Raw genomic sequence first — 11,108 nt, forward strand, 5'->3', positions numbered from 1 at the left:
AAAATGATCTGAATATCCTCCACTTTAGGAAATATCTAGAAAGTTTGTTGGAATATTATATAGCCTTCAAGATTAGTTTTGTATAGAATTAGGTATTGTGAAGTGAACCATGCACGGTAGAAAAGTATATGTGAAATTCAGGATGGGCTAGTAAACTTTGAATTATTCATTAAATCATAAGGACACTGGACTTCCTGTAATGGAAAACTTCAGGTACCTTAATAGGAGATAGTCATTTGAGTGGCTTACTGAATACTAATTTATTAATGTTAAAATAAAAGCAATGATATCACTTATATCTAGAATATAATATATGGCACAAATGAACCTTTCCACAGAAAAGAAACTCATGGACGTGGAGAGCAGACTTGTGGTTTCCAAGGAGGAAGGGGAGGGAGTGTGATGGACTGGGAGTTTGGGGTTAGTGGATGAAAACTATTGCATTTGGAATGGATAAGCAATGAGATCCTGCTGTATAGCATTGGGAACTATATTTAGTCACTTGTGATGGAGCATGATGGAGGATGATGTGAGAAAAAGAATGTATACATGTATGTGTGACTGGGTCACTTTGCTGTACAGTTGAAAGTTGACAGAACACTGTAAATCAGTTATAATGGAAAAAATAAAAATCATTTAAAAAATCAAAATAATTGAAATCATAAGTTACTTGGGAGTTGTTCTTTGTCCTAAAGTGTGACCAGGGAATGTTCAAGTGCTATAATGGAAAAAATACAAATCATTTTAAAAAAATCAAAGTAATTGAAATCATAAGTTACTTGGGAATTGTTCTTTGTCCTGAATTGTGACCAGGGAATGTTCAATGGGAAAAGTCAAAAACAAGACATGGATTTTAGGCTATTTCCCACTGTGTGTGTGTGTGTGTCTTTCTGTCTGAGTATGTACTTTATCTGAGTGTGTTAAATAAAATAAAACAGATTTGATAACATAATTTTAAAAGCCTATAAAATCCTAAGCTGTGATATTTCTTTCTGTTTTATGCTAATTCGTAAACATGAGCAGCTCAGATAGTGAACCAATGGGGCATGATGTAAATACAACAGAGGACTTGATTATTCTACTTTCTGGAATATGTTGGGATAAAACATTTATATTTTTTTAATTCTTAGTTTCCCGCTAGAAAAAATAATGGCTCATATTACCTGTATTTATAACTCTTTAGTTGATCACGGGGGTCCAAGGAGATAATATATAGAAGAAACTCATAAACTTAGTAAATCTAAGGCTGCATTAAAAACAAAACAGAACAACTACTTGACATTCAAGTGCCAGAAATAAAGAATATTGCAAAAATAACCACAATACCAGTGTTCAATCAAAAAAAAATTTCTTTATATCAACACTACAAATTTGTAGTGTTCAATTCTATCAGTTGTTCTACCATTTTCCTTACTTGGTTTATAAATCAATATCTAAATAATGTATACATATTATATTTGATTGATATGACTAAAGTTTCTTTTTCCATTCTTTAAGGTTGTATTGAAGTATAGTTGACTTACGATATTGTGATCATTTCTACTGTGCAACAAAGTGATTCAGTCATGCACGTACACACATCCATTCTCTTTAAGATTCTTTACCCACATGTATTATCATGGAATATTGGGTAGACTTCTCTGTGCTCTGCAGAAGATCCCCATTTCTTTTAATCTACTAGAGTTTGTCACTCAGTTTCTCTTTCTCTTTCTCTCTTACTTATTTGGGGAAAATAAACAAGTTCTTTTTTTCTATCATGTTTCTCACATTCTGGATCTGTAATTTAGCAGGGCTTTCTTTTCCCTGTGAATATTGAGCCTCCATGGAGATTTGATAAAAATCATGTTTGATTTTTTTATCTTTATAAATACTTCCCTATACTTTATCACTTCAAGAAATACACACTATCTTATGTTTCTTTCTCAATGTTAAGGTTTAGGAGTTATCAATTCACTTCTTTCATTTTTAAGTTCTTCATTAGCCTTTCACCTACGAGTTTTAGGAGCCATGGAAGATCATTGTCCAGAGGTCTTGTTACATTAAGGCGTGGCTAAATGGTGATATTCTATTATTCCACCTGTGCTTATGAACTGTGGGATTCTTCTATAAAGAACTTTCATGCTTTCACTATTAAATTATTTTGAAACATAATTGGTATGGGAAAGTCAGGATAGATGCTTGATTTCACCTTCCTACCTTTCTTTTTTTTTCTACCAGTTTTTAGAATGATTTTATGCCTTGACAGTTCCCTAAAATGATTAGTGGGATTTATTTTTGTGTCATTATGAACTTAAGTATGATGATTTAGAATCTATTATAACCAAAATTTTTTGATGCTCTAAGTGTTCATTCTTTTTTAGTGGGATCCTTGTCACACTGGTGCTCTTGACCCTTTTTGGCATAATCCCAGTAGGCATTGATAGTTTTTTTGTTTTCTGGTAAATTTAGTTCATTGCAGCACTATTCACAATAGCCAAGACATGAAAACAACCTAAATGTCCATCGACAGATGAATGGATTAAGATGTGGTACATATATACAATGGAATACTATCCAGTCATAAAAAATAACAAAATAATGCTACTTGCAGCAACATGGTTGAAATTAGAGATTCTTATACTAAGTGAAGTCAGAAAGAGATAGACAAATACCATATGATGTCACTAATATGTGGAATCTAAAATATGGCACAGATGAACCTACCTACAAAATAGAAACAGACTCACAGACATAGAAAACAGACTTGTGGTTGCCAAGAGGGGGTGGGGGAGAGGGAGTGAGATGGACTTGGAGCTTAGGGTTAGTAGATGCAAACTATTACATTTAGAGTGGATAAGCAATGGGGTCCTACTGTACAGCATAGGTAACTATATCCAATCTCTTGTGATAGAACATGATGGAATATACTATGAGAAAAAAAGAGTATATGTATGACTGGATCATTCTGCTGTCAGCAGAAATTGAAAGAATACTGTAAATAAACTGTAGTTAATTTAAAAAAAAAAATCAAAAACGAACTAATGAAATACTCCCTGAAAAACAAAGGAAGCCTGAGAAATGGTTACAAAGCAAGGGGAGCCAAGTAGTCTTGGCTAAGTGTTAAGATAACAAAATAGTAAGTGGTATCCTGGATAGATTCCTGGCACACACACAGAAAAAGGACATTGAAGAAGCTATTGTACTCCAAATATAAGAATGAAGTTTAGCTGAGTAATGTATAGGCTTATCTTGGAGATATTGTAGGTTTGGTACTAGACCACCACAATAGAAGGAATGACACAATAAACAGAATCACTTTTTTTTTTTTGGTTTCCCAGTGTAAAAGTTATGTTTACACTATACTGTAGTAAGCTATAGTCTATCAAGCATGCAATAACATTAAGTCTAAAATAATATCAATGTGCATACCTTAACTAAACATACTTTATTGCTAATAAATGTTAAACATCCTCTAAATCTTCAGTGACTAAACATTTTTACATGAGTAACATAAAAGATCATTGATCACAGATCACCTTAACAAATATAACTATAATGAAAAAGAATGGAAAAGCAAGGCAGATGGACTCGCTCGATTCTGGTTTTCCACGATCTTTAAATTCATAAAAAAACACAGTATTCATTTAGCACAATAAAGCAAGGTATGCCTGAACAGATAAGTAGATAGATAGATGATGGATAAAGAGGTAAATATAGATATATAATGTACTTATAAATTATATCTATATTTATATAAACCTGATGTCTCACTCATTATTTCATACACATAAAGCTAATTTTGTATGTCATTTTGGCTAGACCATGGTGCATAGTTACTTGATCCAACATCAGTGCAGATGTTGCTGTGAAGGTATTTCCAAAGATGTGATCAGCATCCAAGTCATGAGACTTTGAGTGAAACAGATCACCCTTCGTAATGTGCATGGACCTCAGGGAATCAACTAAAGGCCCTAAGAGTAGACTGAGGTCCCCGAAAAGGAATGGCTTCTGCCTGCATCTGTCTTGAGTCAAGACTGAATCAACTCCTTCCTGAGTTCCCAACTTCTCAGACTTCCCTGAAGATTCTGGACTTGCCAGTCTCTGCCATTGTGTGAGCCAGTTCTTTAAAATAAACCGATCTCTCTTTCTCCATCCATCTATTTATAATATCTATAATAAATTCTCATTCCTTTTTTTTTCTAGCTTCTTACTACCCTATTCTGTGAAGATATCATAGTTTATTTCACCACTTCTTAGTAATAGCCATTTGGATATTTAAGTAGTTTTCAATCATTTGATACATCAAATTGCTACAATTAATAGCCCTGTGCATACTTTAATTCATATTCTTGTCATTTTATTTCAGGAGGATTCCTAGAAATGAAATCCTGATTCATGTGATTTTTCTTAGGTATTTGCCAGGAATTTAAAAAATCATGATAATGAAGGCTTCTCAGTCACCTCTATTTGGGCATAATTTATCATTCTAGTCCTCCTTTTAATCTGAAACAAGAGCCCTTTGGGTATTTCAAGTGTATTATTGTATACTTTAATGGTTCAGATGTGAAAATGGAAGAATACAAAATCGGAAGTAAGTTGCATCCCAAAGGGTTGGATTAGCATAGAGATGGGAATGGAATGCTTTGAAATGGAAGGCTTGTGTAGAAAGAAGCAATAAAAATGGGGGTTTTAGTTCAGCTGGAGATAGACATGAGATAGATAGGTCTGTGAAGGGAAACCCCGCATCTTGGAGGGTGGACTAACAAGCATGCAATAAGGGGTTTTTAAACAAATGCTCAAAAAACAATAAGCAACATTTATCTTCTGCCCCCAATGAGTATGTGTAGTGAGAACACCAAATTTGTCTGTGGCTAGAGTAGCTAAAATGTAATCGGATTTCAGCTATCCTATATTTTATGCTAATTTATTCAACAAGAAGATGATTTAACAAGGAATTATGGAAGTGAGTGATATGTTCCAGGATGTCCAAATGACCTCAGGATGCAGGGACAGAATGTGAATAACTTTAAAAAAAATTTTTAATTAGAAAAAATTTTTGACCATGCCCATAGCCTGAAGTTCTAGGGCCTTTGAACTCCTGCCACAGCTGTGACCAGAGCCACAGCTGTGACAATATGGGATCCTTAACCTACTGAGCCATGAGGGAAGTCCAGAATGTGAAATATGTTAGTCTTTGGGAAGCAGCAGGAAGGGTTTAGAGTGCATGAGGGAAGACTCCAGAAGAAAATGCATACACTCTAGCTTTTCTTGACCTTTGTGTTGGCTAGATATTCAGGAATAATTTATGGATAGCATTCAGGATAGTTACTAAAGTGAGCTCATGTAGAAAAGTGTTCCAAGTTGCAACATTGAAGTAAATCAGGGGTCATGTGAAAAGAAATGTCTTGCAGAATCAAATGAGGAGTTAAAAATATCACCAAGCTAGGTAATAAAGGCAAGGTCCTCTTTTGTTCAGTTTTATTCTCAATGCCTGAGACATAGTAGGGGTTCAATAAAATGAGACAAACGAATGAATAAATAAATGAATTAAAACACATTTGCTAGTAGACCTATATTTCCTTATGAGAGACTAATTATTTGGTTACTTTTTACCAAGTTATTCTTAGACTTGGCACACATTAGAGTCTCCTTAGACATTCCATGGATGAATAGTCACCCTTACCTCAGTCTTCTTCCTAGGACCTAAGTGTTCCAGGATGAATCCACTGCCCTCACAAACTCAGTCTGATTGACTTTTGCTTCATGACGGCCACCACACTGCATCTTTTGGTGTTTTTCAGTCCCAAGATTGGAAATATTTTTAGGCACAGTTTCCTCCTCTTCAGCTACCACCTTCTTTTCCAGTTGCTTTCAAAAAACAAACACAAAGAGTCCTTTGGTCTTGGGGGGTTTGTTTTTCATTAATACTAATACGGGAACTGAAGAAACAAATTAACATACTCAGGCTGATGGTAATGTTGTTCAGCTTCTTGGGGATTCTACCACCTTGTTCCCTGCACTCGTTTTTTCTTTCTTTTTTTTTTTTTTTTTTTTTTTTTTGTCTTTTTGACTTTTCTAGGGCCACTCCTGTGGCATATGGAGATTCCCAGGCTGAGGGTCTAATCGGAGCTGTAGCCTCCAGCCTACACCACAGCCATAGCAACTCAGTATCCCAGCCACGTCTGCAACCTACACTACAGCCACAGCAACGCTGGATCCGACCTGCGTCTGCTACCTACACCACAGCTCATGGCAGTACCAGATCCTTAACCCACTGAGCAAGGCCAGGGATCAAACCCACAACCTCATGGTTTCTAGTCGGATTCATTAACCACTGAGCCACGACGGGAACTCCCATGCACTCTTTTTATTTCCTTTCTCAGATGGTATCTGCTATGGACTCAGTGTTTGTTCCCCCCAAATGTCCTATGTTGAAATCCTAAAATCCACTGTGATGACATTTAGAGGTGGAGACTATAGAAGGTAATTAGGGTTAGATTAGGTTATAAGTGTGGGATCCTTATACCCTGATAAAAAGAGAAACTTCTCCTTTAGTCACATGAAGATTCAGTAAGAAGGTAACTTGGAGTTCCAGTTGTGGCTCAGTGGAAATGAACCTGACTAGTAACCATGATGATCCCGGTGCAATCCCTGTTCTGGCTCAGTGGGTTAAGGATCCGATATTGCCATGAGCTGTGGTGTAGGTTGCAGATGAGGCTTGGATTCCTGACCATTTTGGCATCCTGATGTTAGATGTCCCAGCCTCCACGCAAAAATAGATTTATGTTCTCTAAGCTCCCTGTCTATGGTATTACAGCAGCTGAACTGAACAAGCCAACATCTCAATATTCCACTGGCATCCAAAGACCCTCAAATCTCAGAATGGCTTTCACCAAACCTTTCTTTTTGAGACCCTGCTTTGTCCTCTATAATCCAGAGTCCAGCTCATGTAGAATAACTCCTTTGATAAAACCTCTTCTTTCCAGTACGGAAGTACAATGAAATAGCAGTTGTGCTCCATCATTCATTTACAATTGGCTTGAACATGCACTCTACATTTGTGGAGACCTTCGGTCTGAACGACCCCCATCTCCTAAACCCTCGCCCATCGTCCTATCTCTGTAGGAGTGAATGTTTTATGCCATTTAAAAAGTGCCTCTGACAAGCTAAAATTAGCAATAAAACTCTCTTCAATTACTTACTTAAAAATAGTGCCTGAGCTTCCCTTACTCTGTTATAAAGTTGTTTTAATATGCTAAGCAGATTTCACACATTAAAGTCAAAGGAGCACAGACTAAGTAGAAGTAGGTGGTTCATTCATGAATTCATCACCTCCCATTCCCAAACTCTTTTAACATTCCTGGTAGGTTTCTGGCTGCCGATTCCCTTTCAACTTTGCCTCCTCTGCCTCATTCTTACTTGCACTTTAAAATGCTTACTTCCAGACTCACTGCTTTTCCCAGTCTCTACCATTTCCTTAGGCATTGTATCCAAGTCCATGCTTTCATGACCATTTACATACCATTGAGAGTCAAATGCACCTCCTCAAGACTGGACTGCTCCTAACATTTCTGAGCAGTAACCACATGTTTTTAAATGCTTCCTGAGCTGCAAAGCTGAGCAGAAAATATCTACCCACTAAGCATGATTCTCCTGCAGTATTCCTTGTCTTAGTGAATGGCAGCACCTGCTTTGCATGTCAGAAATCTAGGAGACATCCTTGTAAATTTATATTCCTTTTTTCCCCACCCATATCCTATGTACCATAAAATTCTGTCAGTTTTGTCTCCTAAATATTTCTTAAATCCATTCATTTTTCTCCATCTTTTTAAAATTTGAATTTTTTTTTCAGCATCCTACACTAAGCTACAATTTTCCCACTTGAAATATGACAATACCCCCTAGCTGTTTCATCCATGAAACTTCCATTCTCCTCTCCATCCACCCTCTGCACAGCAGTCAAGGGAACTTTTTAAAGCACAGATTGTTTTATGCCCTGCTTCTCAAGTCCATTTTAAAAATAAAACTTGAGGAGTTCCTGTCATGGCAGAGTGGAAACGAATCCAACTAGGAACCATGAGGTTGTGGGTTTGATCCCTGGCCTCACTCAGTGGGTTAAGGATCCAGTGTTTCTGTGACCTGTGGTATAGGTCGCACATGCAGCTCAGATCTCATTTTGCTGTGGCTGTGACATGTGGGCAGCTGTAGCTCCAATTCCACCCCTAGCCTGGGAACCTCTAAAAAGCCAAAAAATAAAATAAAGTAAAATTAAATTAAAACTTCAAAGGCTTCTCTTTTTGCTTTTAAGATAAACACCAAGGCATACGCTGGCCCCTAACTCTTTTTCCAGTTCCCTTCATTATTCTTCCTCATCTTCTCTGTACTCTTGCCATTTTTTTTATTTATTTGTTTGTAGGGTTATAACATATATTTATTTATTTATTGGCCATCCTCCTCCCTATAGGACCATTGCACATGGTACTCCCTTTTATGTGGAAATTCCCTCTCTGTTCTCGTGACCTATTAAAACTTTTCCTACTGCCTTGCTTCTTATAGATGGAAAAGTAAGTAATTTAATGTAGATCACAATTTTTATATATGAGCAACAATGATCATTATAGCACTTTTTTATATAGTAAAAAATTTAAAACATAAATATGCTCTAATATTGGCATAACTAGAGCAGCTATGGTATAACCTATGTTGGAATATTATACATCTATTTAAAACATACTTTAAAAATTTCCATAAACTTATAATATGCTTATAAATTAAACTGAGAAATAAAAATATGCAATTATATGGAATGAATTAAAAGAAAAATCCTGATTCTCTTAAAATCAAACAAATATGTGTTTGTATCTGTTTTTAGGGCATTTATACACATAGAAAAAAGCTAAAATGTACATTCACAAATATGTAATCAGTAATGTCATGGAGATAAAGTCATAGTTGGTCATAGTTGATTTTTATTTTCCTATTTTCACAGTTTTGTTTTCTGTATTTTGCATATTAGCTATATATTTTCACAGTCTTTATAAACATTGACCTTTGAAGCTATTTTATAACACATAAAATTTCAAGTAACTTTTAAGCAAGTTTTAAGAGATTAGTGGCAGAAGTGTTGGGCAGGTAAACAATGGTAAGATAATATGCAACTTTTTTTTTTTTTTTCCATCCATACTGGCAGCATATGGAAGTTTCTGGGTCAGGGGCTAAATTGGGGCTGCAGCTGGAGCCTACACCAAAGCCACAGCAACACTGGATCAGAGCCACCTCTACATGATCTATGGTTCAGCTTGTGGCAATGCCAGCTCCTTGAGCCAGGCCAGGGATCAAACCTGCATCCTCACAGATACAATGTCAGGTCCTTATCCTGCTGAGCCATGATGGGAACTCCATGTCCAAATTCTTAACATAGCTGTAAAAAATATCTTGGACTTTACCTCATGGGCTGGACAAGTGTGACTGCTGTGTCATAGATGAGGTTATGACCTTGATCTCCATCCCTGCCCATTCTCATAGTAACAGCAGGAAACCTTCTTTTGCAGCATCCTGAGTATATAAAAAATTATTGACCATTTAAAATAAGACAAATAAAAGGAAAAGTGAAAACTACAAGTTGGCTCTTTTCTGCTTTGCACCAAATTCAGCATTTTCTTCTCTTAGCTCTATGATATGCAATAAACCTTGACCCTATAAGAGACAAAATTCATCCTTTGAAACTAGATTTTAAAAAGCAGGGTATGTTTTATGTCTGCCAAGATGTGTATAGGCTTTGTAATATTAAAGTAAAAGAGGAGGAGATAGAGAGGATGGGAGTGAGCAGGAGAGAGAATATAAACCTCCCTTTTTATCTTCACTCCAACTTATGAGCAAACTGAATCATAAAGGCTATGCAAAACCATGCAAACATTTGAAGAAACAATAGCACAACAGCAGTTTTTTTTAAAAGGCCAGATATTTAATAAGCATCTGTCAGGGAATTAGCCAAGGTTAAGCCTTAGCAGGAGTAACTGAACAACCCATTTTCACAGTCAGAGAAACAGGGATTTCAATTTGGGCCCTTCTACTTTCCTGTGTGAGTTTGGACAAGTTCTTAAATGCAATTCTCTAATCCTCAGTTTCTACATCACACTTATTTTTATACACACACACACATATATAATGCTATATGCAACATACAAATAGATGATATTTAAGTCCAGTCATTTTTAACAAAGGATTTAATGCTTAGGACTGGGTTTTGCTAGACATAGGAAATAGTGATATTTTGGTCCTCATCAGATGTTATAACTTCAAACCCATGAGCATCAATAATTACCAAGAGCTCTGTTGGGCTGATGAGAAAATTTGGGTCTCTTAGTTTACAGAAAGTTCTCTGAAGGAGATGTAGTTGACCAAGTCTTCTAGTTGTTGAAAAACCTCTTTAAGTTAAGCTGGACAATCAAAGAAACCTGATGGCTCCCCTTATTCCCTGTACCTTTTTTACCCACCATCCATCCTTACTAGAATGCCTTTAAATGAAGGGCTATTTGCATCACAGCCACTGCTTCCTTTGAGAAATAATAGAGCATTCTATCAAAAGTTCTTCTTGTCCTTTTTGTAAATAGTATTTTGAGAACCATGTATCTACATCAACCTATGGTATTCTCTGCATTTCCAACTGGTCTTAGCACCAGGAGTTCTCATATTTTTCTTGATCAATGAGTTTGTTTTTATGTTGTAGACATGTTGAAATACGTAGTTCCTGGTCTTTCCTTCTTCCTTTGCTATTACAAAACATAGCTCAATATTCCAGAAAGAGTAGTGGATGTTTGCAACCCATGTTCTGTATTTACCTCTCTTTTGAGCTCACCTAATATTTTCTTTTGCTTTAACTTCTCCCTTTATGTAAATTTCACTTTTCCTCTGCACCTTTTTGTATGGCATCTTAAAGCAGTTTTTGATGAAATATAGTAAAGAAGGAGGAAAGAAGGATAGGGAGCGAAGAAATAAGAATGGGAGTTCCCGTCATGGCACAGTGGAAACAAATCTGATTAGGAACCATGAGGTTGCGGGTTCAATCCTTGGCCTCACTCAGTAGGTTAAGGATCTGGTGTTGCTGTGAGGTGTGGTGTAAGTTGAAG

The sequence above is a fragment of the Sus scrofa genome, chromosome 1, assembly GCF_054392235.1.
Source record: "Sus scrofa isolate SSC_HxYL_T2T_F1_AM1 chromosome 1, Sscrofa_HxYL_maternal_Yorkshire_Landrace_v2.0, whole genome shotgun sequence".
Lineage (NCBI taxonomy): Eukaryota > Metazoa > Chordata > Mammalia > Artiodactyla > Suidae > Sus > Sus scrofa.